Consider the following 27,568-nt stretch of genomic DNA (forward strand, 5'->3'; position numbering starts at 1 on the left):
ATTCATGGATCAGAAATTCAATATTGTTAATATGTTAATTTTCCCCCAATTTTTTTTTATGTCTGACACAATTCTAATTGATTTCCAATAGTATTTTCTAAAGAAACTAATGAGCTGATAAGAAAATTTTTAAGGGATGACAAGACCAAAAATAACCAAAATAATTAGGAATACTGAGAACAAGTTGTAGATGGAAAACCAAGAAAGAGATTAAAGACTAAATATGACTATCAACCAAACCATGCTTGATTTTTATGTAAGACTCCACATCATAACGGCAGAATATACTTTCTTTTCCAATAAGCATAGGGCTGGGGATATAGCTCAGTTGGTAGAGTGCTTACCTCACATGTACAAGGCCCTGGGTTTAATACCCAACACTGCCAAAAAAAAAAAAAAAAAGTATTTCAAATAAGCATAAAATCTTTAGCAATATAGAATCTATTCTAGGCTAAACAGTAGTCTCAATAAATTTCTGATGGAATTCAAGTATATTCTTTGGCTACAACAGAATTACATTAGAAATTAGTAATAGGAAGATATCTGGAAAATTTATCAAAACAAAACGACACAATTCTAAATAACCTATGAGTCAAACAAAAAGTCAAAAGCAAAATTATATACACTTTGAACAACAAAATTTTTATAAAAGCTGAGACTTGAATATCAAAATTTTTATAATGCTGAGACAGTTAAACTATTTTGCCAGTGAGAATACTACTACTGAGAATTTCAGTGCCCTGTTCAAAGTCACATGACTCTAGTCTGCCACAGTTGGAATTCCTTCTCTAGCCATGGTGCCAATCCAATATTGAAATCACATCTGATATCCTATACAACTGATATATACCTGCTGGTAGAACCCACCACACTTATGAGCAGTAGAAGCAGCTCCTCTTTATGGACCAATTTCTATGACAGCAACATCTTCTGAAGCACTCTAGCTGTATTGATTCATGTGTTACTTGCCAGCCCTCTCTGAGCATTGAACTCTACCTATCATCATTCGATCAATGAGTAACTCAAGTGTCAAGAACATAAGTAACATACCCAGGCAGTTAGTTTAGGTTCAGCCATGTAAAACCAATAGTCCACATTCAGAGTTTGTATGCTCACCCAGTATACTAAATTGGTTCCAAACTGTAGAGGAGGGAGGGTCAGAGAAATTTCATTTTTAATGCTGTAACACTGGTTCACGTTACGCTTTGAATATAGCCCCTTGCTGCTCTGCCACCTCAACTTCTTTTTAAAACAGATTTCTTTCTCTTTCTGTTTCTCTCCCCCTCCCTAATCTCTCACCCCTAATGTTCCCCTCCTTAAATTGAGGGAGGGGGGACAGGATTGCTTTTCTTTCCCATCCTAGGCAGAGTTATCTGTCCTTAAGCATAGACTGTGTCTTCAATATTGGATTAGCACCAGGGACAAGGACCCAGCTTTCAGTAACAATGGAACTAGTGTTATCATTTGACAAAATAAATTAAATATGTGATAATCTTAAAATCACATTTAACATATTCGAATTTATAACATAAATTAAAATTTTACATATGTATAACTAGCTGACATGAAAATGAGATCTATCAAAAAAAGTTTTGTAAATCAATATGCTTGATCATATTAAAATTTAAGCATTACTACCTCAAAAAATAAAAAGATTTTTTTAGTTAAAAGATTAATAGCCATCATATATAAATAGAACTTCTAAAACAATAAAAGAGCACTCAAATCATTCTTACATAAAAACAGGCCTTGCATAAATACAAAAATGACAGAGGAGTTCTAAAAGTCTACTAGATATATACCAAAAGAGAAGAGGACAGAGAATGCTAGTGAAGAAACAAATGCAAATTTTTTTAAAAAAATTCTTTTGTCAATTATATGGTAAAGACAATTTTTGTTTGTTTATTTTAAGTAAATCTTCTGCTTTTGTTCTTTTACTCAATTATTTGATGAGAGGAAAGGAAAATTGAAGAACTGTTAATAATATAATTTTTCCATTGTTTAAATTGGCAACGTATGTTTTAAAAGCCTAAAAAATAATCAGACATGGTGGTGGACACCTGTAATTCTAGCAGTTCAGGTGGCTAAAGCAGGAGCATCATACTTTCAAAGCTAGCCTCAGCAACTTAGTGAGGCCCTAAGTAACTTAGTGATACGCTGTCTCAAAATTAAAAAATAAACATAAAAAGGGATGGGGACTTAGCTCAGTGATAAAGTGTCCCTGGGTTCAATCCCTAATAACAAAAAGAAAAAATATATATTTATAGTTTTTCTCCCAGTAATAATTTTATGAATTTTTAATGAAAAAATAATCAGAGCTAAACATCAAGCTTTGCAAGGAGAGATGGTCTTGGTAACATGTATGATTTTTTTTTTTAAAGGAATGATCTATATGTCTAAAGATTGGTTAAACATTATTGAATATGTATTGGCAATAAAAATTGCCAAGTTTCTGATCTCAAGACTAAAAGGCTCAGGGGTCACTCCAGTTAAACTGGGCTAACTGGGCTGCACAAAATAACCACACAAGAGACACAAATAACTTTTTCTTTGGGGTTGCTGTGATGGCTCCTCTGACCTTAAGAGTCTGCAGGAAGAGAGAGAAAGAGAGCACACACAAGCGCTGACCCCTTTTATTGAGGAGAAGCTATTCAAATGAGGCAAGGGGTCAGGTTTCAGGGGCTGAGTCACTCTTCATGATGTCCACTGTCAGCAGGTTGACTAACACCTGGGTAGGCCACACCCAAGGGCACAGTAAGAGAAGGGGACACACACAAGGCACTTCCATGGAAGATTCTATCCTAAACAGGGCAAGGGGTTATATTACAAAGGAACAGGTGAGCATAGCTTCACCCATGGGGCTATATCAAGACACATCCATGCACAAAACACCAACCCTCGCACCCAAGAAGGGTGGGGAAAGCTCTGCCACATTTCTGCGACTGAGCGCCTCAACACCCAGAGTGTGATTCAGTCACGTGCAAGGTTGGTCTCCCACAAAAAGTCATATTTTAGGGCTAGGGGCATGGCTCAGTTGGTAGAGTGCTTGCCTCAAATACAAAAAGCCCTGGGTTCAATCCCCACCAGCACAAAAAAGTTATCATTAAAGTTTTATTAAGACTTTTATTTTTTATTTATTCATTTTTATGTGGTGCTGAGGATCACTATCAAGTTTTAGCAATGTTTATTTCTCATTTGGGATTATTTGGGGTATTATTATTTTCCAAATTTTCTACCACACCCTTTATTATGATTCTAGTGGGCACGGAAGAAAGAATGTTCTTCCTGAAAATTCCCATTCAGTCCATGCCCTCCCCCTAGGAATGGGAAGTGTTTCTTTCCTTCATCGTCTCATCAGCTTGAAAACATAAAACACTTGCCACTTGATAACTTTGCCATTCCTGTCTCCAGCCGATCAAACTTGATCATAACATTGACAATGATCTTGTAGGAGTAAAACTAATGCCTATGGCCCCTGACACAGGCTAGAGTTTTCTAGAATTTCTGGGAAATTGAAACAGTGGCAATTGAATGACTTCTCTGGGCTCATGAGTTCCTTTGAGCAGATTTGTGACGTGTGTTGATTGGCAGCTGGGATTGGTGTGCTAAGAGCCACTGATACAACCGTGGGGATGCAGACAAAGAGAAAAAAAAAAAATGACTACGCCCGCCTCCAGGTCCCATGTCAATCCAAGCAGGCATTTTCGATAGTGGGTTATATAGGTCAAGGGAAGAAACATAACGTCCCTTACAGATTCTTCTAATGCATAACCGATGTATCCATTTTTGAAACTGTAAAGAGTTTTGAACAATTTCTTCTCTGGATGAAGTGGTAACAAGACGACGGACAGATGGGTACCACTGAATCTCAGAGGGCAAAGTACCACAACAAGATCTTCATCGATTTGCTAAGTGTGTTTAGTGACAGGCCCTCTGGCAACCAATCAGAATGAGAAATGGAATCTATTAGTGAAGTTGTTAAAGCATCCCTGATCTCTGAGGATGACAGCCGAGTGTCTGCCTTTCTCTGCAAACATTAAATCATTCCCACATAAGGGAGAGGGGGGGCAGGGAAGGGGGCAAGAAAATACACACCGTGCTAGGGGGGGAAAAAAAAAAAACCTGAACAGTGATTGCTTTATTTTGGAGATGACATTGAGAACACTAGAAGTTCCAGTTAGAAACACATGGAGATTTATTTTTATGAGTTTTCAGCCTCAGGAATTATTTATAGGGCAACTCCTGAAACAAAGTAATAATTCACCATGGACCATGGGACTGTGTCTATGTTCCAAAGCCTTGAGAATAAAATATTCATTTTTTTATTATGTCTACAGCTATGAAAATGAATGGTAAAACTTAGTGATCAGTAGCAACTCTGTCATATGAATTCCTAGGCTCACCAGCCCCCAAATTAATACCCCTTCACCTGTATGCCTAGAGTTTCCTGGCTTCACCTATCTTAACTTTCTGGAATTGCTTCTCCTTGTACTCTGCCTCACATCTAGTCCAAAACATAACTTTGGATTGGGTGAAAAATAAAAGCACAGTCCTTCCATGTAATTAAACAGTGCCGCAGATCTTTGTACCAAACCAGAATGACGAAGCATGCATCAGTAAATCAGGCTCATGGGCAATCAGCAAATCCATAGCATTAGTTGGTCACGCTGAGATGGCATTTGACTATGACTGAGAAACCTCACTACCAGACAATGACAAAAGCATTTATCACTTGTCGGTGCCTAAGTCTCCGAACACTAGCCATCTCCAGACTTGTATGCCTGTCATGAACTTCTAGAACTGGCCTCTCAGAGTGTGGTTGTGATCTTTAGGAATTTCATTTATCCAGTAATTCTCAGATCATCCAGGTTTTCCGGGTGAAAAAAAAATAAATGAATTATACTATTTCCATCAGAGACAGTTTCCAAATATAGCTTTCCAATTATGATTTCCTTCAAATCACTTCATGTTTTGAAGAACCATTATTTTGGTAAAGATTGCACAATATCTGCATTGTATGGGTGGGCTCTTCCAGGCTAGCATTCCAAGAGCTGGATGTATTTCATTTACATGTTGCTATTGATTTTTGTTAAATGTGCACTTCTAGTCCTTATTGCTGAGTTGCATTTTATTCTCAATTCATAAAAATGGATCCATCATTTGAAAGTCAACCTTTGGTCATAAAAGTAATGATAAAAAGAGCTCTGCCTACATAAAGTACTACTAGGCTACATTTTGAGTTTTCATTACCCACATAAAAGACTTCTTTCTACTACTAAGTCTGAATTCCAAATTTCTTTTCAGATAAGGAGCCTTGCTTTCCTCACCCTCAATATGAGCAGCTACATTTACAGTTTGAAGTTCTATGTCTGTTCAAAGCTCAAACAGACATCTTTAGCCTTGATTATAGTAGATTTCTGGGGTTTTTGTGTGTGTCTGTGTGTGTGTGTGTTTTTTTCTTCCATGCCTGCATTTGGGAGTTTTCCCCTAAGAGATCTCTAGTGTAAAAGCCATGTTTTCTCCAGCAAGGAGAAAAAAAGGTACATGTGTGGTATGTGGGTGCTGTTGTACATGCAGAGTAAAACATTTAGAAGGATGTGTCTTCTTCTGTTCAGTGCTGTTAGAATACCTGAGACTGGGTAATTTATAAAGAACAGAAGTTGACTAGATCTGGAGATCTAGTGGCACTGTCAGGTTCAGTGAGGTGAGGGCTGCTCTCTGCTTCCAAGATGGTACCCATTGCTGTCTCCTCACATGGTGGAAGGCAGAAAGGCAAGGTAGCTGGACACTGTATGAAGCCTCTTTTACAAGGGCCTCAATCATATTCACAAGGAAGGAAACACTCCTGACTTAATCCCCTCTTAAAGGCCCCAGTTCTTAATATTATTACACTGACCATTGAGTCTTAACACTTGAATTTTGAAAGGAACATGCAAACCATAGCAGGTAGACGTAGGTCCATTACCAGCAGTTAGCTTCATGGAGTTGGACTGGGAGAGAGACTTTTCACTCTATTTTTGGCATTACTGTTTTAATTAATTCGTTCATTTATTGGAACTTGACTGGGCCCCTGCTGTATGCTGGGCATGTGCTAAACATCAAGACAGATACAGGTCCCTGCTCTCAGTGAGTTATATGTCAGTGGGAAAGGAAAAGAGTAAACCCATAAACAAATAAGTGCATTCAACAGATACACATTGGAAACAGCGTGGCCAAGAAAATTATTAGTCCACAGGGACCTGGTAGAGAGAGTTAATCAAAATGGCATTTCACAGACAATGACATTTAAAATGATTCTGCTTTGTGGAGAGGAGACAATATCTTTCCAGGGAGAAGGATAATTCAAAGAGATGGAAGATCCAGTACAGAGCCTGGAAAGGAAAATTATTGGGATGTGTTGAGAACCACAGGGTCCAGTGTCTGGGAAGTTAGAAGCAAAGGGAAAGACCTAAGATGAGCTGTAGAGGTGGGTCAGGTGTAGTGCCCACACAATCTGTTCACACTTGAACAGTTAGAATTTTACTCCAAGAGGGGGCTGGGGATATAGCTCAGTTGGTAGAGTGCTTGCCTTCATTCACAAGGCCCTGGTTTCGATCCCCAGCACCACCTAAAAAAAAAAAAAAAAAAAAAAAGAAAAAGAAATTTCTTTTTAAAAAGTGCTTTTGAAGAAAAATGAGAATGCTTCCCAGCCTCTGTGGTGACTTTAGACTTGAAGCATTTGTATTGATACCCTCATTCCTCCCGAGGGATCTTTGCAGAGGAGAGGTACAGACCAAAACCAAGAGAGGCAATAGAGCCTCCATTCATGTTTTGAAATCCAAGTAAAGAACTTCAGCTGGCACTGGAGCTGTGGACTCCTCCAGGGCAGGAATTAGTTTGTTCATCCACTAGTGGTCTCTGATCACTACTGCCCCTGAGCACAGTAGATGCTTCCTAAGTGTTGTCTGAACTAAATGTGCACAGGCATGATACTTTCTGACAAATTTAGGGATATGAGGCCCATTACGATGCTGATTTCAGCTGGAGGTTGAATTATTTATTGGTGTTCCGACTTCCTGAACACCAGGTGTTCCAACTGATTATAACTCTCCTTCCCTATGAACCCCGTTGGAGCTGCCCAGGTAATTTATATGAATGATTTTCTTGTTTACCCATTGACTGAATGACTATAGAGCTTTATGGGGAAATCAGTGCTGGTTGTACGTGAGAAGCTTGGAAAAGTACAGGGCTGTGGGAGGGATGCTGGGTCCCAGGCTCAGCTTAATTGTCCCTGTTTTATAGCACCTTGCTCACCTAAGGGCAGTGGTGGCCTCAGAGCCCATAGCATGAACGCTGATGGTGTGAGGCCTGTAGAGTTGGAAGCTCTCTTTCTGATACAGAAGAACTCTAAACCCATTTGAGGGCAGTGCAGCCAGACAGGAGTGACAGTCACCCAAGTCAAGTACAATCTGAAAATAAAGAAAACGCTACTTTCTCTTTACGGAAGCTGATTGTAATATGGAAAAGGCGAAATCAACTCTTCTAAACAAGCCAGAAAGTGTGCTAGGGTTTGCTCTACCGTGTTACAGACTGCATGGGCTCTCTCTCATCCAGTGAAAGAGGTCCATGGAGCAGAGTACAGGAGAATGTGGCTGCAGAGTCGCTATTCAAGACTTCCGGAGACCAAGCATGAAGCAGGTCTTATTTTATTGTGCAGTTACCATGTAGATATACTCAGGCAGTAGCTAAACAGGTGACAGGCAGCCACCAATGCAATTTCTGCTAATTGCCCTTGAAGCAACCAATCGAGGAGTGGGCCGTGGAGCAAGCACAGGGACTACAACACATGGCTTCATGCCCAGGGCTGTGCCTATGGGGTAAGCAGCCTGCTGCTCATACACCTAGCATGAGGGGAGTGGCCTGCCACTCAGACACCCTTAAAGTATGCCACGTATGCAGTACTCCTTGCACTTGTCCCCACAACAGACTTGCACACTTGGTAAGGTTTTCTGTCACTGACCCCCTCTGTGAACTTCTGCCGGTCACCAAAACACTTGGAGTACTGGCTTCTTCAATTCTAAAAGAAAAAATTTCACTGCTGACTGTGTCCTTGAGAGAGTTGCAGTCATCAGCATGACAAAATGTCCAGCAGGTTCCTGAGACCCACAGAGCATGGTTTCATGCAGGTATCTCTCTCAGGTAAAAGAATAAAGGGATTTTGTTCATATAAAAACAGAGCAGCATGGCATCCCTTGCTCCTTATGGAAGGAGCTCAGGGAAGGGAAATTGCATCTCACACCATAAGAGCAACTGCTTCAGCCCTCACACATGTCTATAAGCATCCATTGACCCACAGGGGCTCTGCCATGTGCTTAAGGCAAAAAAGACAAATCCTTTAACTTCTAGAAGTTCACTGGGTCCTAGGGGCTCAGGAAATGTACAAGAAGAGATGGATAATGACATGGGTTTGCTTGTTCCAAAGGCAGTAGGAATGGAGACAAGGAGCAGCCTCGTGGAGGAGCTGAACACATGCAGGGGCCCAGAGGGAAACCAAGACAGAAAGAAGAATGGCCAGCACTGGAACTGACATTCCAAGTGGTGGAGCAGGCACATCTTGGAGCAATCCTTTAGTGGAAGCCAAGGCATCAGAAGTTGAGTTGTGAGGACTGAGATTGGCTATATGGGTGGGGGTGAGATGGTGGAGGGCCTTGAATGCCACCGCAAGATGTTTTGATTTTGCCCTGTGCATACATGGAAATTACTTTTTTGTTTGTTTCTGATCAAAGGGGGTGATAGATGTAAAGTCTTGTGTTTGGGAGAGAAAAGTCGGAATAAATAATAGAGCCGTGGTCGGAGAGAATCTAGCTTGGAAATGGATAAGACAAATAATTGGATTGGGAAAAAAAAAATCCAAAGCATGTGCTCAGAGAAATCATCTCAATTTGCTCATAATTTAAGATGGATTAAGATTCCCACACGACAAGGAGGGAAGAAGCCAAGGATGGAAGAAAGCACTGGACTGTGAAGCCTGGGTCACTAAAAGTCCTGGCACGTTGGCAGGAACTGGGCAAAGGCTGAGAGGGAGAGACACTGCCAAGGAGATGTGTCTGAGATATGTGCCAGCTAACAAGTCAAAGACAGCTGCTTAAACTAGGACCTGAAACCCAAGACAGTCACTCTCTGACCTTCTTCCTCCTCCTCCCCTGAAGACAGGGGCCCTGCACTATACCTGGAAGGAAGGGATGTCACTTAGGTTGAGAAGAACCTGAACAAACAGGACTTGCGGACTCTGACCCTCTGCCCACGCGCCCACACACACACACACACACACACACACACACACACTTTATTACCATTAGATCATGCCCTTATGTTCTCCAGTCAGAATTTCAAATGACTACTCAAAACATAGTTTTCCCTGGGTCTTTGGATCTTCATTTCTGGAGATCCTTGTGCCATGCAAACCTTAAACTAGGTTAATTTGTCATGTTTTTCTCTTGTTCATTTATATATTGTTATATATTCAAATATATATATTGCCAGGAACCTGTTGATGAGTAAGGAAAAGTTTTTTGTTTTTTTTTTCTCCCTGACAAATGAGAGGAAAAAGAAGAACGCATTCTACACAAAGATAAGGATTTATGAGGAGGTGCACAAGTAGACTTTCTATGTCAGGAACAAAAAGAGAAAAACGGGACAAAGGGAATTATAAACATCCAAGTCAAGGTCTTTTGTTATGCCAGATTCATGGGACCCTAACAGACCTCCAGGAGCCGAATCCAATGCAATCACACAAGAGTCTTTATTGCAAGCTCAAGCCTGGACTCACAACCATTCCTGATGCAGCGGTCCCAGGGAGTGAGTCCCGGTCCTTTGTTCAGTGAGATTTTATAGGTTTTGGGGGGATACTCTATGCGTCACAACATCACACAGCAAATCATTCCATACCGCGGGAAAATCAAACAACAACTCTTAACATTGATTAGTACATTTACTGGTGGGAACAAGTTGGGTAGGGGTGATTGGTTAGTACAAGAGGGGGATTCCTTTGAACTGATTGGCTTAGGCCATGAGGGATGTACGTGCTAAACTCCATGGTTTCCCAACATGTTATCAACCGCCATAAACTACTGGGGGCTCATCTGGCATTCCCATTATTTTCCCTGTCTCATGCTGAATGGTGGTTGCTAGGGAGTTGCTATGGGTCCTCACCTAGCCTAACTGAATCAGGGACATCTGGCACTGCAGATCTCTCCTGTTATTTACAGACAAACAATTCAGCAGGGTGGGTATGTGCCTAGGAGTGCTCTGTGGGTTTTTCCCAGGACAAGGGTCACGCCCCCTTCCTTAGGACAGGCCTTGAGGTAGAAGCTGGTTTCTCAAAAATGGAGTCACATCAGTTGCTCACTCTTAACAGAGTGACTCAGAGAATCTGTTGCACTTTTAAGGAGATGCACATTTACTAAGCACAAGACGCCAGTGCAGACAGAAAACCTGGGCTTGCTGAGAATGAAATTGCTCACCATTTCACCAATTGCACTGTGATCGTCCTATGAGTGTTCAACTTGATATTTCATCAGGATAAACCTTGACCATGAGGAAAGGTCCGTGAAATCCCAAGGCAAGGAGACCTTGGGAAAATCTGTTAGCCACTGTTTTCTTCAGAAGATTCATCAGCAAGGAGAACATTGAATCAGATGCTCCTTTGGCTCTACAGTGGCCTTTGTTCTCTCCTCGCTGAGCCCCCTGGGCTCAAAGCAGAGAATGAAACCCACATCTGGGGGGTCCCTGAGAGGAAGAGCTTTCTCTCTACACTCCTTGCAGGGTTATGTTTGGAAAAGAGATTCTGTGAAAATGATATCACCGCTTTTCTGTATTTATTTTCTCTCCGAAGCTTTCATAACCAATGTGTTCCTTCTTCAGATCAAACGTGTCTGTGGGAAAGCAATGCTTAGAAGAAGAAGCTCTGAAAATCTGCTTCTCTGAAGAGTATTTCTCTGAAAGAGAGGCCCACTGAACAAGAGGCTGTGATCACTTTGCCAATGACCTGGCCTTCGTTTAGATCACTGCCAAGGTACCAGCCGGGCCCCATGGATGCTTTTCCACATTCTTATCCTCAAAGTGGTTCGGAAGCAAAACAGCTCTAGATAGCAATTGCTTTACTTTACCAATTTGGTAAGAGCTATAACTGCCCCATGGGTTAGAACCTTGGCCTTACCATAACCATGCAGATGGGCAGATTATATACCCCCTCCATACACCATCACAGATTACCCTTCAATTTCCCATAGCATCCTGAGGTTCCAAAGGGGAAAAAAAAATGCTCATGTCGACACTGTTCAAGACATAATAGGAAATGCAATATTGTTATTCCTAAGATCTATCTTATTAATGATAAAGCATAAGTCATAATTCTATTTACCACCTGAAAGGTTGGTTAGATAAGATTTTTTGATTGTTTTGTTACAACAGAAACTAGACCTAATGTAAGACCATACACACCTCATTCATCCTCTGGTCTACCTTTTTTTTTTTTTTCAGATTCACCCCACCTCTACCATCTGATCCCCTTTATCTCTGACTACTTCATCTCTGAGGTTGCAATATGTAATTAGAGGATTTTTAGAGACCCAGAATTTGCAGAATTCTGAGTCCCTCCATTTGGTTTATCCTTTGGAGCTATGAAGATACTGATCCACCAAATCTGGTTTTTCAGATATGATTGGACCACTCAAGTGTCCTGCTAGTGTGACTCCATTAGGTTGCTGAATAAATGCAAAGTGTGGCCAACATTATTGACCATACTGAAACAATAAGATCTTGGATATATTATATCAAATAACATATACATTTAAAATTGATTTTATCTGCTTTTTTTTTTACTATTGTTAATGTAGCCACTAGAAAATTTAAAATGATTATTTAATGCATTCGTGTCTCACATTTTTGACAAGCCAGAAAAGATTGCAAAATTGTCCTCCTGCTATGGCCAGCACAGTGTGTCCAGCTTAGGGATTTATCTAAGAAAACAGAGTGCAAGGGTTTTGATAGAGGTGCTACTGAGGAAGACAGAACACTGGGGTATTAGAACTAGAGGTGCAACACTGTGACTCTACATCTCCATGGTTACTGGCTGGAAAACAGGAAATGCATCTCATCTGGAGAGTAGCATAAGCCCTTCCTCATTCTTTGAAAGGGTCTCTAAGGTGTAGTAGGTGTGGAGCCACAGCCTTACCATGAGCAGATTGAAAGAAAAAGAAGAATCCCCATCTCCTTTCCCTCCAGTACACATGCACCCATCAATCTTAATAAACTCAAGTGTATGTGTGTCTTTGGAGGGATGAATTGACGAGCTTTATGTAAACACATCTAAATGTGTCTCTTGTGAGCCTACTAACCTGTCTTACTATTGCCATTTAAGTTATAGGTTCTGATTTTTTAGGGCTGTGATTCCAAACTCAGATCTTATGCATAATTCACTGGAACTCATTTTGGGCAACGTCTTAGGTATATCTATCCAACAGAAACAAAATGTGAGCCACAAATGCATTAAACAGTCCTTTTTAATTTTCTATTAGCTATATTAACAACAGTAAAAAGAAGCAGGTGAAATGACTTCTTAAAGTCTATTTTATTTGATACAATATATCCAAGATCTTATCGTTTCAGCATGTCAATAATGTAAACATTATTATGAATTTTTTTTGGTATGAAGTACAAATTCAGTGTGTATTTTATATTTTCAGCACATCACAATTCAGACCATCCACATTTCACAGGCTCAATGCCATATGTGGCCACAGGCAATCACATTAAAGAGTGTAGTTCTAATCTATTATCAGCATCATTGAACTTAAAAAGAAACCAAAATAATAATTATCAATAAAGTGATATACAAGTGAAGATCAATGAATAAGGATGTGCTATTAGAGTCTTCAGGAAATCTGAATCCATTCTCTAGGATTTATAGTGTTTATTTAACTGAACTGTTAAGTGACGAAAAGCCCTTTTTCTCCTTCTAAAAGTAGACTTTCTTTTCATCAAACAGAACAAAAGGAAGCAGCTACCGTCTGTTCTGATAACTTGACATGCGGATTATCCATGGCCTCTCAACTTTGAGGAGATGATGCAGATCTCCATTATATTTGTATAAAAAGTGAGCCACTGAGAAACACACATGTCAAAACTATGTGCCGGTTGTAGCGATCTGCTTCGTGAATGTGTTCAGCATGTGAAGAATGAAATCCTTCACCATTACCAGGAAAGGTCACTGTTTCCTAATTCAGAACCAGAAATGATTTCCCAACTGCTCCTTTGGGAAAAGACAGAAAACAAAACCAACAAATTCCCTGGAGCCCAGTAATCCCAGCCAGAGTCCAAAAGAACTGGGAAAATATTGTCCCACCCTCTTTTGGTTTATTGTGGATATGCAGACAGGGACAGCTCAGTATTCCAAAGGGAGGGACACAGATGCACCACTAGAGATTGAAGGAGACCGTGTAAATGCAGCAGCAAGCGCGACCAGGTGATAACAACATGGGATCAAAACACTGGCAATACAACACCTAGGGCTATTGTAACAACTCATTTGTGCTAAAGCAATCAATGAGTGGCTAATCTGGTGCCAAAATAATGTCATTTAATTGCATGGGGGAAAAAGGCTCAATTAAAAAACTGATTGATTAGAGGCCAAATAAATCCAGTTTGGTGTAAAATAAATATTTGCAGGTAAATGAAATACAGTAACTGGCAGCTGACTCCAACAGAGCACCGTTACTCTTGAGCCCCTCCAGTGAATGGCTTTGTCAGTGTGATCTTACTTGTTGACACTCCCTGGTCTCATGGAAAACTCTCCTTTCTAGCTGACCCTCATTTGATATTCCTTAATCTTGCTACAAGTCCCTAGCAAGTCCCTTTTTATCTTTATCACCAATGGAAGATGGGAATTTTTATTCTGATATTTTTGCCTCCTTTAGTGCTTCTGATAAGAATCCTGAATATTAAAGGAAGAAAATGCAATTCAAAAAAGACTAGGAAGAGAAAGAGGACTTAAGTATTAAAGAAATCCTGTGTCTCAAATCATTTAAAGTTGGATGTGTTTTTGAGTGAACGTACAAACTTGATCGGGGCATTAAAAGGCTGAAATATGCTCCCTCTGACACAACCATGCAGAATTAGAAGAACTTAGAAAAAAGAGACTCTGAGAGGTAGCTGAGAAGGTAGCTTTGGAATCCAAGAAGAAAGTGATCATCAATGTAAATTTCTTTAAGAGTGCATTCGATGACAAAGAGCTGTCCATGGGATCAGTAAACCTAGAGGTCCCTGCAACTCTTGGCAAAAGAGATTTCAATTGTATGTTAAAGGCAGAAGCTATAAAGTAAAGAGGAGAATGAATGTGGCAGGGAGTGATGGATCATGTGTATGAAAACCCTTCAAATAACATTGGGCTACTGAGGGTAAGGAGGAATATTTGGGCTGGAAGGAGACTAGTTAGCTTGCTTGCGCTTTTTTTTTTTTAATTTTTTAGTGAGATATATTTGTTAATTACCAATGTTAGCAAATGTTGAACAATTGGCTCCCTTGGGGGAAAAATTGGGTTTGTAGCTTTGGCCAATTTCTATGGTGTAAATATTGAACTACCTATGTGACATCCTTGAATCTGAACTTGGACAGAGATGCTCAGAATTCACTTTTTGAAAGCCAGTATCATATGGTCCACCACCAGTGTAGCTGTTTTCCAGTGTTACATTTTAAGGGATGTCCTCCAGTCAATTCCGTATACACAGACCAAAACCAAAGGGAAAATCTTCAGAAGAAGAGATGGGAGGCACTCAGAGGATAAGAGATAGATTGGCCATCGAAGAGAAGAGGAGCATTTCTCCATCAGAAAAAGAGATACAAAGGAAAGAGGTACAAATGGAGATGCTGACAGAGATCCCATCTACCCTTTCTCTTTGTAAAGAACAAGTCAAGGTCACCAGCTTAGAGATGCACAGACTCAGAAATATAAGCATCATGGAAAATATTTGAAATATTTACTGTGAAGAGTGGGAGGGCTGGATTTCTACATTTGCAAGTTTGGTCCAGTCTCATCACAAGACTTGAAGCTTGAGGGTAGACCTGCGTGGTATTTTAATTTGTGTTTTCTGCATTTCCTAACATCAGATTCTAAAAGTGATATTGGTTCTCCCAAAAAATTTAATCTTGAAATTTGGGATCAAGATATCTGCCAAGAATGAAACTGACATTACTCCCTAAGCATTCATTATTAGGCTTGAACAATATAATTCAAGAGTATGGTGAAAATAAACATTCCAATACACTCTCTATTTCAGATTTATTAAAGAAGTTTCTTCAGCATTCCAAATTCACCCTCTCTAATAACCTAAACCCAACATATTTTGCATTCTAGCTTCATAGTACAGAAAACCCCTAGAAGTTCTTTTTTCCTCTGTTCCCTAGAGGTTCCTCATGCCACCACTCCCCTCAGTATTCAGAGGAATAAGGCTGGCAGTTACCTGAGCCTGCCCCACCCCACCCAGAGGTATTTCTACTGTGCCCTTCCTAGATTATCTGTCACCTCCTCTAATCTGCAGCAGTAGCATATGAATGTGTGTGGAGCAGGGGACTGGGTTCTGTCCTCTGCCCTGGGATACCTTGCTGGCACCTCCTGAGAATATGTCCATGCTCCTCCTTGGATTTGCTATCTTTCCTATATCTATAGATTTCATCATCCTCCATGGAAATTTATTCAATCATTCAACATTGACAGACTGAATTTTATGGGTTAATTTCTATGAGGAATAGGAAAAGAAGAGTGACTTTCTCTTAGTCTTCTATGCAAGCATCATAGCCCAAACTTCCTATGTCTCTACCAATTACACAGAGGTGCCATCTCCTGAGCACATAGTATGTGTGCCACACCCTATAAGCATTCTGTTTTCTAACTGGTTTCTAAAAGCTGATTCATGAACCAGTAAAATTCACAGTATACTTTTTTTAATCTATAGAGTTTATTATAAATGAGTGTTGCAGCCCAGCGTGGTGGCACATGGCTACAATCCCAGCTACTTGGGAGGCTGAGGCAGGCAGATCACAAGTTCAAGGCTAGCCTCAGCAACTTAGTGAGGCCTAAACAATTTAGTGAGATCCTATCTCAAAATAAAAAGGGCTGGGGATGTGTTTTATGATAAATTGCCCCTGGATTAAATCCCCAATCCCAGAAAGTAAATAAGTGCTGCAAAAAGGCAAATATATTGCATTTAAAAGATTGTTCTGCATTTCAAAATCGTGTCATTTTACACATTTATTAAAATAGCAAGATATATCTTTATTAATTCATCAAATCTGAGGTGTTTCACCTTGATTTTTATATTCTCGGCAAATAAATAGGCAATCCCTATGCGGGTTTCCTGTATTAATAAAGATCCTATGATTGCAAGAGATAGGGAAGCCAAAAACCTGAAACACAGAACTGAATTCAGTGGCAGATGGCCTTCAGTCATTCTTTGATCTTGAAGTTCATGATGACCCTGAAGTTCCAGCTCCTTTCTGATGATATTTTATCCAGTTAGCCATCTCCTTTGTGAAAATTTCATCCCCAGGTTAGATTTTATGATAACAAACAAGCAAACAAACAAACAAAAAAAAGTTGCAGCCATTCCAAGTTTAATACACAAAGAAAGAGGAGGACTTCTTGTTTCTGTGCTCCTAGCCAAAGTTCTGAGGTTCACTTGATTACACCAGCAGAGTGACTTATTCATGCACAAACTAACTACAGAAACTTTGGAAGCATTGCAGGATGGAATGTTCTTTTGCTCTAAGTTCTAGGAGACAGGCAGATGCTCTATCCAGTGGAACCAACAACAGGTACTAGAAAGAGCTATGTGCGAGAAGCCTTCAGGTATGTTGCAGAGAGGCCTGATTTCATTCTCACAGTCACTAGAAGAGAGAGGTGTTATTATTAGGAGCCCATTTCACAGATGAGGACACTGAGCCTTGTAGCTAAAAGGAAACTTGGGAGAAGCCCACAAGATTAGAAATAGTAGAATCCAGACAGACCTGTCCCCTGCTCCTGCCTCCCACCGTGCTTTCAGCATTATATCAGGGTTTCTGCAGCTGTTTCTTCTCTAGAGGTGGAGTCCTTGCCTCAGGATGAAATCAAGGGAGTCAAAGCCAAAAAGGAAAGAGAGAAATCCAGCCCTGACCACTTCATTTGAACCTGTAAATCAAATGAAGGCATGAAGCTAAAACCACTCACGAAACTAAGCCATAAATGCGGAGAAAACTATGCATGAAGTTTATCATGCATGAAGTTAAAACCACCTCTGGTTTTAAGATGCATGAGCTCATTCATTCTTTTTTTATACTTACTCATTTATTTATTTTTGCATCTGCAAAATTGAACTTTCTATTATTTGGAAAGAAAGAAAAAAAACTAACAGAGATCATAAAGAAATATCAATATTTCAGACTGGGATTTGTTTGAATCAGTAAGACTAATTCATGTAATGTGAGCTTAGTGTTTTCTTAACATTATCTAATTTGTTTTGCAATAAAGGGCTTATTTAAAACAAATAAAAATACAACAAATTCTGCAACTAGCCAGCATGTACATCACTTCCCATCCTAAGGACGCTCCTGCTCTTTGTTAAAGCACATCCGGCAACCTGACATCTGAGCCCTTGTGATTCCTTCATGCTTAAAAATCAGAGCAAAGATCAGGACTCCTTATTAGAATATGAAGCTTCCAAAGAGATCAACAATCTCTTTGAAAGAACTGTGCAATGCTAATAATGCCCCTGTAGAAATACAAGAGCCTGGACATCATTGCTATTACAAACAGGCTCTGGCTTCAAGGTTATGAAAGGTCGCTCGTTGGGGCACCAGGCTCTATTCACACTAGAGAAAATGAAAACAAAATAATGAGCAATAAAACCAGCCAATGAGACGCAAATCTCTGAATGATAAGTCGGGGCCCAGCTTTTCTAACAATCTTGCTCTGAATTCTTGACTAAACATGACATCACAGACTCTCTAAGCCCTTCACCCTTCCTAACTTGCCATGGACACTCCCAGAATTTCCCCTGCTATTCTCCTGAGAGCCACAGGACATTACAGGGAGAAAAGGACAGGCGGCTGGTAAAGAATCCCCAGTCCAAGTCACATTTGGTTGGTCTTGGGTTTTGTTGCCCTGTGGATCCTGAATGGTGAATTGCTGTTCTGATGTTTAGGGGCAGGGGAATTATGCATGCGGGAACTATAGTAATTATGCTAATTGAAGAGAACCTCTTTGTTGTGAGATTTCCAGAGCAGGAAGCAGCTTGTGTCGGAGATTTACAGTAGAAGTCCTTAAAATAGGACCCCCAGGTGTGCCCTGGGGCGGGTGGTGACAGAGGAAGCTGAGAGGTTAATCTGGGAACAAAGAGAATGTGCTGGAACCAAGCATTAACAAGCACCAGCATAAGGTCTGATACTGTGAACCTCATGAATAAGACAGGGAGGCCAGGAGTGTGGAGGGAGGAGAAGCAAGAAGGCAAAGCTCCACAAAGGAGCGTCCTCTCTGGACATTAATGCACGGAGAAAATAAAACTCAAGCCAGAAACTTATCTTCCCCAACAAAGAAAATAAAAACTTCACAGTTGGTGAAAAGCAATCAAGTCAACAGCAAGTCAAGGTGGGTGGCAGTGTGGTGCCTGGGACAAGGTATCTGTGCTGTCTCCAGACATGAGAGGGACCTATAAAGGAGAAAGATTGGATTTGATGCAGTTCCCAGAAGAAGCTGGATCCCAGAAGAATGAAGAGAGCACTTGGGTCCCTCTCAGCAGAACCTGGCACCTGGTCCAGGAAGATGCTGTTAAACCCAGGAAGATGCTGTTAAACCCAGGAACACAGTCATCAAAGCATTTCCCCATTCTCAATCAGGCCAAGGAAAGAAAATTGTTTCCTATTTTTCCCTAAAGTGTCTTTCTTTGCTTCGCAAGGTCAACACAAAACAGGGAGGAAATGGAACTACTGGTTTACCCACATTAACCTGTAGTTAATCCCGTCCTGACCCAGAAAATGAAAATCACTTTATTTCCAACTCTCTTCTGCATGCAGGAACTTATTCTCTCTAAACACCTGGTACCACTTCTTCCTAAAGGGAAAAACACAAACCCACTTTGTGTGAATTTGGTTGCCACTGTAATGCCAGATTTGTGGGACCCCAATAGACCTCCAGGAGCTGAATCCAATGCAATCACACAAGAGTCTTTATTGCAAGCTCAAGCCTGGACTCACAACCCTTTCTGATGCAATGGTCCCAGGGAGTGAATCCTGGACCTTTGTTCAGTGAGATTTTATAGGTTTTGGGGGGATACTCTATGTGTCACAACATCACACAGCAAATCATTCCATACTGCGGGAAAATCAAACAACTCTTAACATTGATTAGCACATTCACTGGAGGGAACAAGTTGGGTAGGGGTGATTGGTTAGTACAAGAGAGGGATTCTTTTGAACTGATTGGTTTAGGCCACGAGAGGTGTACATGCTAAACTACATGGTTTCCCAACATGTTATTAACCACCATAAACTACTGGGGGATCATCTGGCATCCCAGGTATTTTCCCTGTCTCATGCTGATTGGTGGTTGCTAGGGGGTTGCTATGGGTCCTCACCTAGCCTAGCTGAGTCAGGGACACCTGGAACTGCAGATCTCTCCTGTTATTTGCAGACAAACAACTCAGCAGGCTGGGTATGTGCCTAGGAGTGCTCTGTGGGTTTTTCCAAGGACAAGGGTCACGCCCCCCTCCTTGGTCAGGCTTTGAGGTAGAAGCTTTTTTCAAAAATGGAGTCACATCAGTTTCTCACCACCTCCAGCTTTATCCCTGGTTTTCTGCTTCCTTTAAGAGTCATGGGTCTGTAACAAACAGACCAAGTCTACTCCCACCTCTTTCTGACCTCTCTTTCCCCTTATCCCTGAGAATCATGACTCCCACCTTCAGCTCTACTGAAACTGCTTTGGGACACTTCTCATCCCCCTTATCAAATATTGCCAACATCCTTCTTTGGATAGAGATCATCCTAGGTCATTTTACAGCAATCAGAAGTGTGATCTTTAGTCCCCAGACTTCAGAACTGTCAGTGATCTCTCAAGGGTGACGTTCTCTAGACACTTAACAACTCTCCAAGTCAGGATGGCAGTTCTCACCTGAGACCCACATCACAATGCCACAGGGGCTGTGACAAGGCAGATTGCTGGTCCCCACCCTCAGAGTTTTTGTTCACAAGATCTGAGTAGATCTGCCCAGATTGTGCAGGTCAGATGTTCCTAAGTTATGCTGCTGTAACTAACAGGTCCAAGGCCCACTATTCCAGAACCACTTCTCAAATACAAGAAAGGTGTCTTCAGGCAATTTCCTCACTGAACAAACATCACAGTGTTCCCCTGTTGGGGCCTGTCCCACCCAGTCAGGGCCGCTGCTGCTGTTGTCCTTGCATGCTGGTTCTTGGAACTTCCCTGGAAAGAATTCAAGCAAAACACAGAGTAGTACACAAAAGGTTAATAGAGTGAGAAATGAGGGTGGAGTAAGTATATCAGAGAAGCTGCACAGGTTACCTGGAGGAGAGCACATTATGGTACTCACAGAGCTGGAGTTTTTAAGGAAATTGAGTGTCCCCTGTTTTTGTCTCAATTTCCGGCTCATGAATTCATTGTAGAGTTCCCCTGTTTGGGCCTCTATTTCCCCCTGGTCCCATTAATTAGTTTATTACCCTTTGAATGGCCTCACTGGTGTTTTCTTTGAGTGTCTTGATGTTTGGGGTATCAGAGTGATTGGGGGTTGTGGCATAGTTTTGGTGATAAGAAAAGGTAGGAAGGGTCGTGGAGACTTGGTTACAAAAGATAATGACAGCATGGCTGGAAAACTATAGTTTTTCTTCATTAAGGCTGGGGAGGTTTTGACCTACCGGGTCCCCATCTTCCAGGTACATTGTCCATTAGAAAGGCTTCCTATGCTGCTTTTAAGTTGCCCTTCATTGTCCTTCCCCTACCTACTTGTTCATGGCTGACTAACCTCCCTAACAATGCCATGTACTTCCACAAAACTAGGTGTATAGACTACTATACTCCTAGAACAAGTGTGTGTGTGTGTGTGTGTGTGTAATAGCTCAAGGGACATGATAAACAAAACAGGAGATTAAGAAATCAATCACAAGAGAAAATAATGTGATCATGAGACCTGGGAAACGTGAGATGCATGAGATTTCTGCCCACATAAACACTACATTGCCACAGTCCAGCTGGGCAAAAATAACCTAGAGGTGACAAGCAACTTGTGAAGGTTGAATCGGGAACTGCTTTATTGCGGAAATAGCTGAGGTATATATATCTAACTGATTTATATAAAGCTTGATTCAATCAGCATCATCCAATCATAGCATTGCTCCCCTACAGATATAGCAATCAGCCAATAAGGAATCCCCACCATCTTGATGGCTCAGTGGTGGCGTTGCCTCACAAGCCACTCCTCCTGGCAAACTGCCAGGTGCCATCTTGACTTAGTCGTGGCCTCCAACACTACATCCTGTTTTAACAGCAAACATTTTTTACATGTAGAAGGAATACAGTAAAAATAATGATAAAAGTATAATATAGCAAATACATAAACCAGTGTGTGATCATCACCAATCATTAAGTACCATGCATAATCACATGTGCTGTACTTTTTTTTTTTTTTTTTTTTTTTTTTTTTTTACAACTAGAAGCACGGTAGGGTGGTTTACACAGCATCACCTCAGACACATGGGTAATGGGTTGGCCTGTGATGTTCCCATAGCTATGATGTCACCAAGCAATAGGAATTCTTCAGCTCCATTTAGTCTTACCGGATCACCCTTGTCTATGCAGTGCACCTTTGACCAAAGCATCATTAAACAACACATGACCTTAGTTGTCAACTCAGGCTAAGCATTAAAATTAACTGGGACTGAGATGCTTTAAAAATGCAAAGTCCCCACACCAGACCAATTAGTAAGAATCTAGGATGGAGCTTAGGCTGTTCCTGTGGTTTTAATGTGGTATCTCTGCATTTCAAGGTTGAGCCTCTGCATTGGTCTCTGTCCCTGGTCCCACTTCATTATGTCAACCTCTGTTGTGTCTAGCTCAATCCCTTGGGATCTTTGCCCTTCAAACTTGATGTTCTCTCCCTTCACATGGAAAAGTGGGAGACCTGTCCAAATGCAATGGGTGCAGAGAAGGTCAGTTTTGAAAGATCGTCAGGATCTGGAGATAACTCTACTAATGACCCACAAAATGTGGGTGCTGGAAGAGAAAAATAATCCATTCATTTAGTAGTAGATATAGAAACCATATTCGCTGCCCTTCCGTAATCCTGGGAAGAACACAGTCAACATCTGCCCCTTAGTTTTACACAAAAACTATGCCAAGACCCCTGTCCACCAGATGGACAACAGTTTACTAATTCACTCAGGGATCAGAAGACATAACCTCCCTTGATATCTTGCCAAAAAAGTAATTTAGGTCTATGTGGAAACAAGATTTTGTTTTGTTTGTTTCACAAAAAAAAAAAAAAATTCTTAGAGACTTCATTTCCTTTCTTTTCTTTATTCTCATGATAATCCAAACATCAGTGATGATACCTTCACTATTTGCATTTTGGTATCTCTTTGCATTCTCTCCACTCACATTCACATATAAACAGCCTTTTCTTTTCTGTTACCATTTTTTTCACTCTTTGCATTCAAAGTAGTCATGTGTTCCAGGAGTGCTAGATAGACAGACATTGATATCTATCCAAAAAAACTCATTGCAACAACAGATTAGGCCATGAGAAGGCACTTGATAAATTCAGCAGTCACAACCATTGCTTAAATAAACAGAATCATGTCCAGCTCCCAAAGCAAGATAAACATTGTCATCAAAGCCTGAAGTCTAGCTTCATATGAAAATTCAAAGTAGTAATCAATCTCATTAAAACCAAATGAAAACAGGGACTCATAAAAGCATCATTTGTATTTAACGTTGTTTTGGAGACTCTAGTTAATGTAATAATGAAAAATAGAAAAAAAATGAGTGGTTTAAATTTCAAAACAAAAAGAAGAAAATATTTTTTTTTAAAGAGAGTGAGAGGAGAGAGAGAGAATTTTTAATCTTTATTTTTTAGTTCTCGGCGGACACAACATCTTTGTTGGTATGTGGTGCTGAGGATCGAACCCGGGCCGCACGCATGCCAGGCGAGCACCCTACCGCTTGAGCCACATCCCCAGCCCCAAAAAAGAAGAAAATATTTTTATGTATGAATTATATAACCATGTTATTGAAACCCCCAAGCAAACATAACCATAATTTTAAAAAACTTAATAGTTAATAATACCATAGTTAACACAATCATAGCTTTAAAAAAACCATTAGAATTAAAGAATTAACGTTGGTTTTTAAAATGCTTTAATAATCACACAAAAATGCAAAAGTCATCTTTTGTACTAGCAGAGTTATTTAGAATTGAAAAGATAGCATAAAAATTTCATCAATGGTTAATCCTGATATTAGAAACCATAATGCCAAAGAATTGATTAAAAACTCTACTTGGAAAATACAATGAAAATCATTTTAAAAACTAAATAAATGCATGAGAAAACTTAATATCACAAAAAATCAATCCTTTACAATATTCATTAATTTTATAAAATTCATAGAGTTCTTTAATGGAAGTGAACACTACCATTTTAAATTTTATAGCAAAATGTCAATATGTAAGAGTTCCTAAAACAATGCATAGAAAAGAGGAGAAGAGAGATTATAAATGAAACTAATGCAATCAAAACAGCATGGTACTTATACAAGAATGCTCAAAGAACTCTTAGAAGAGTTCAGAAATAGATCCAAATATATATAGGAACTTAATATATGATGAAGGTGGTATTTAAATTCAATCATGAAAGAATGGTTTATTTTACAAATGAGACTGAAATAATTGGCTATTCATCTGGAACAAAACAACATTAGTCCTCTACTTCAGATCACATACAAAAATAAACTTTAGATGGATTAATCTAATATCAAAATAAAGCACTAAAAGTTGTTGAGAGAAATTGGAGGAGAATATCTATACAGACATTGGGTGGGAAAGTCTTTATTAAATAAGAGAGGACCCCAGAAGTTATTAAAAGCAAAAAAAGAACCTGAATAATTTTATTTCAAAAATCCAAAAATGTTTAAATGGCAAAAAGGACCATAAATAAAGTCTAGTGGCCTGTGATAGATTGGAAAAAGTATTTCCCAGTATAGCTGAAAAATCCGAGGGTTAACCTCCCTGTTATACAAAGAAAGATAAATTGCTTCAAAATCAGATAACCAACTGACAAACAAGACTGGCATAACTAAGAGGAACTATATCCAAAATGCAGAGAACCAATAACTAAATGAAAAGATGCTGGGTCCTACTAGTGAAAGGGCAAATGTAAATCAAAACAAACAGGGATGGAGATGTGGCTCAGAGGTAGAGCGTGAGTCTAGTATGTGCCAGGCCCTGGGTTCAATCCCCAGCACTGTAAAAAAATAAATGTTTTAAAGTAAATAAGACATTTTCATCACTCTTGGAATTGAAAAAAATATATAAACAAGAGTGAGAAGAAAGAAGAGAATGACAATGACCATCCGAATTACATATACATGGCACTACTGTAAGGAGCCACCACTGTTCTAAACATTTCACAAATAATAGCTCAGTTTAATCCTATCAACAACTCATGAGGGAGGCTCTACTACTATCCCCAATTTATAGATTAGGAAAGTATATTGTTTCATTACACATGAAACAATACCACCCTTACCACGTGCAAAGTTCTCTATTGTTCTCAAAATGTTATTAACTCTTCTACTCCATTACTTCACCTAAAAATTGCTGGACACATTTTAATTGTAAAAGTTTAAAAGTTTTTATCTAGAATTTGAAAAATCCAGGCAAATTGATTTTATGTCACACAAATAGGTAAACCCACAGTTTGAAAAACATTGGCCTCTAGAGAGGTACTCATAAAATATTAAAGCATAAGAGCAAGTTTCTGAGTGACGTATATATTTAGACCTCATTTATAGAAGAAGAAAACAGAAAGATGCCTGCTGTATATATGTACTTTCTAAAGACTTGTGTGTGTGTGTGTGTGTGTTTGTGTGTGTGTATGTATGTGTGTGTGCATGCAGAAAAAAATGTGAACAGAGCCATATATAACTATGTGTTGATTACCTCAGGAGGTTGGGTGTACTGGGAGAGAGCATTTGGGATTTTCTTAGTATATCTGTATTTTTATTTGTCGTTCTACAAAAAGAATGCTTTGGGAGTTTTTAAGAAGGATTCAATAGACTAGAACAAAAGAATTTTCTAATCTGTTAACTTCTGTGCTCTGGGATAAAACCCAAGCTTTCCTAACTTTATTACATCTCATGCTTGAATGGCCCTTATCAGCATTTAATTCCCATTTATTAAAAAATCGATCAATCAATCTTTTGATCCCACTTATAAGACCTACTGGGAGAAGGATAAAACTGGTTGTCTTCTTATCAGGGGAGTAGGGTACGTGTTCTCATCGAAAGGAATAGTGTAACTGAATGATTGGGATCTCTGTGGGAAAATACTGAAGAGGAACCACAGAAGATCTTTACAGGAGACAGGCATAGTTCCTTTTGAGTGAAGTTACATTGATGCATTCATTGCACACAAACCTGATTTGATCTATTTGACCTCTCTGGTATGACAAGACAGCCACCTCTCTACATTTTGCAACTAATTTCTAAAGGTTTCTCCTATAAACCAGAAGGTTTAGTATCTCTTTTAGGCCTTCCCCCCATAGGATTGTTCAAAATCTCCTGAGTCATTGTTTGGTTCAAATATCAAATAAGGCTGAGGTTTTTGTTTGTTTGTTTTGTTTTGTTTTGTTTTTCCTTTCAAAAGATAAGAGGAAAAAAAAAAAAGAATTTTCAGCCAACAGCTGTGGCTGTTGTCAGCACTATTTTCCAACTCCATCTTCTGGCCACAGGCAAGGACTGTACTGCCCTGCCCACTGTGGGATTAGATAGCTGTAGCTTCAGGACATGGTGTGTCCAACAAAAGGAGAGAAGAATTGATAGATCCTTGTAGACTAATGCATGAATTCACCAACTCTTTTTCAACCTCAGCAATAATAGAAGCTGGTGTCAAGAAACAATCGACATCAGCTAGGTCCCCAGGATCCAAGATGAGCATACAGAATGGGTGTAGAGAAACCAATGTTGTGTTAGTTACTAAAACTTGGATATCTCTTGTTATCACAGCATAACCTAGCCTATTCTGACAGATGCATTTCATGCACACTTTAAGTCTTGGTTACAAACTCTTGATGGATATGAGTATGAAAACCAATATCTTGCAATTGAAAAAAAAAATGTTTTCACCCTGCTGTGGTGATGTCTTTGCTTTTTGGAACCCTGGCAGATCCCAAGTCGTGTACAGAGTAGGCTTCAGTCCATAAAGCTTTCTTTGGGAACACACTCCATCCTGTAACTATAATTCTAGTTCAACTTTCAATTAAGGTGCCAGTTTCTGCAGGCCCATTGGTGATGTGGCTGAGGATAAATAGCATATCCCACTCTCTTGGATACAGAGACAGTTCTAGAATGGGCACAAGGTCCAACTGTGGCCAATCTGAATTTTTGTTTTCAGAGACTTGTACGGATTCTAGAATCCTGAAAGGTGATCAGTCCTTCCTAGAGCATGGAATATAAGAACCTTAATCGGCTGAGAGAAGACCTACCACAGGAGATAGTTAATTAAAAAAAAAAAAAGGAAGCCAACACAGATGAAAGCATATCCAATAAGTGGGGAGGGAAGAAAAGAAGGAGAGACAGAATATGATAATATTGTCCACTGGACCCCCACATCCATCCATGCATAAAACCAAATGCTTGCAGTTTTCAGTTTTATGATCCAATTCCTTTTGGCATAGACTACTTAAAATTGAGTTTCTAGAAGGTACAACTGATAGAGTACTGATTACTACTCTCCTATTCCTAGGGAGAACTTCAGAAGCCACATTCTATCCATGGTGAACTTTAAAGAACAGTAACAAGGTAGCAGACCTGCAGGCAGACATGAATAAAATCCAGGAGACCAAACCAAACCATTAGGAGTCTAAGGAGCAGAGGAACCCTGAGGGGCTCCAAGCCTGTAGAGGCTCTCATTTTCTTGCAATCCCTCTCTTGGTTTTGCAGTAACCTCTCTTAGATGCAAAGGCATCCAAAATTTGTTTGTCAGAGAGAGAGAGAAAGAACGGTAGAGAAAGCAAAATACCTATCCCAAGATAAAGGAAAACAGAAGAGGGGTAAGATTCTAAGAAGGCAGATGCAGGGCTACTCACCAAAATCTTTAGAAGCTTGTCTCTCACCCTTGGTGATCCTCAGTGGAAGCGAGGAGAGCAGCCCAACTTCTCTCGAAGGTTTAAGATTGTCACTTTCACCTTTCCTACCTCCTTCCTCTCTTCTTCCCTCTCCTTTCCCCTCTTCTCAGCACATTGACTTTGTATCTTCTCAAGTGTGGGAAGCTCACCATAA

Source organism: Ictidomys tridecemlineatus, chromosome 3 (genome assembly GCF_052094955.1).
Source record: "Ictidomys tridecemlineatus isolate mIctTri1 chromosome 3, mIctTri1.hap1, whole genome shotgun sequence".
In the NCBI taxonomy this organism is placed as follows: domain Eukaryota; kingdom Metazoa; phylum Chordata; class Mammalia; order Rodentia; family Sciuridae; genus Ictidomys; species Ictidomys tridecemlineatus.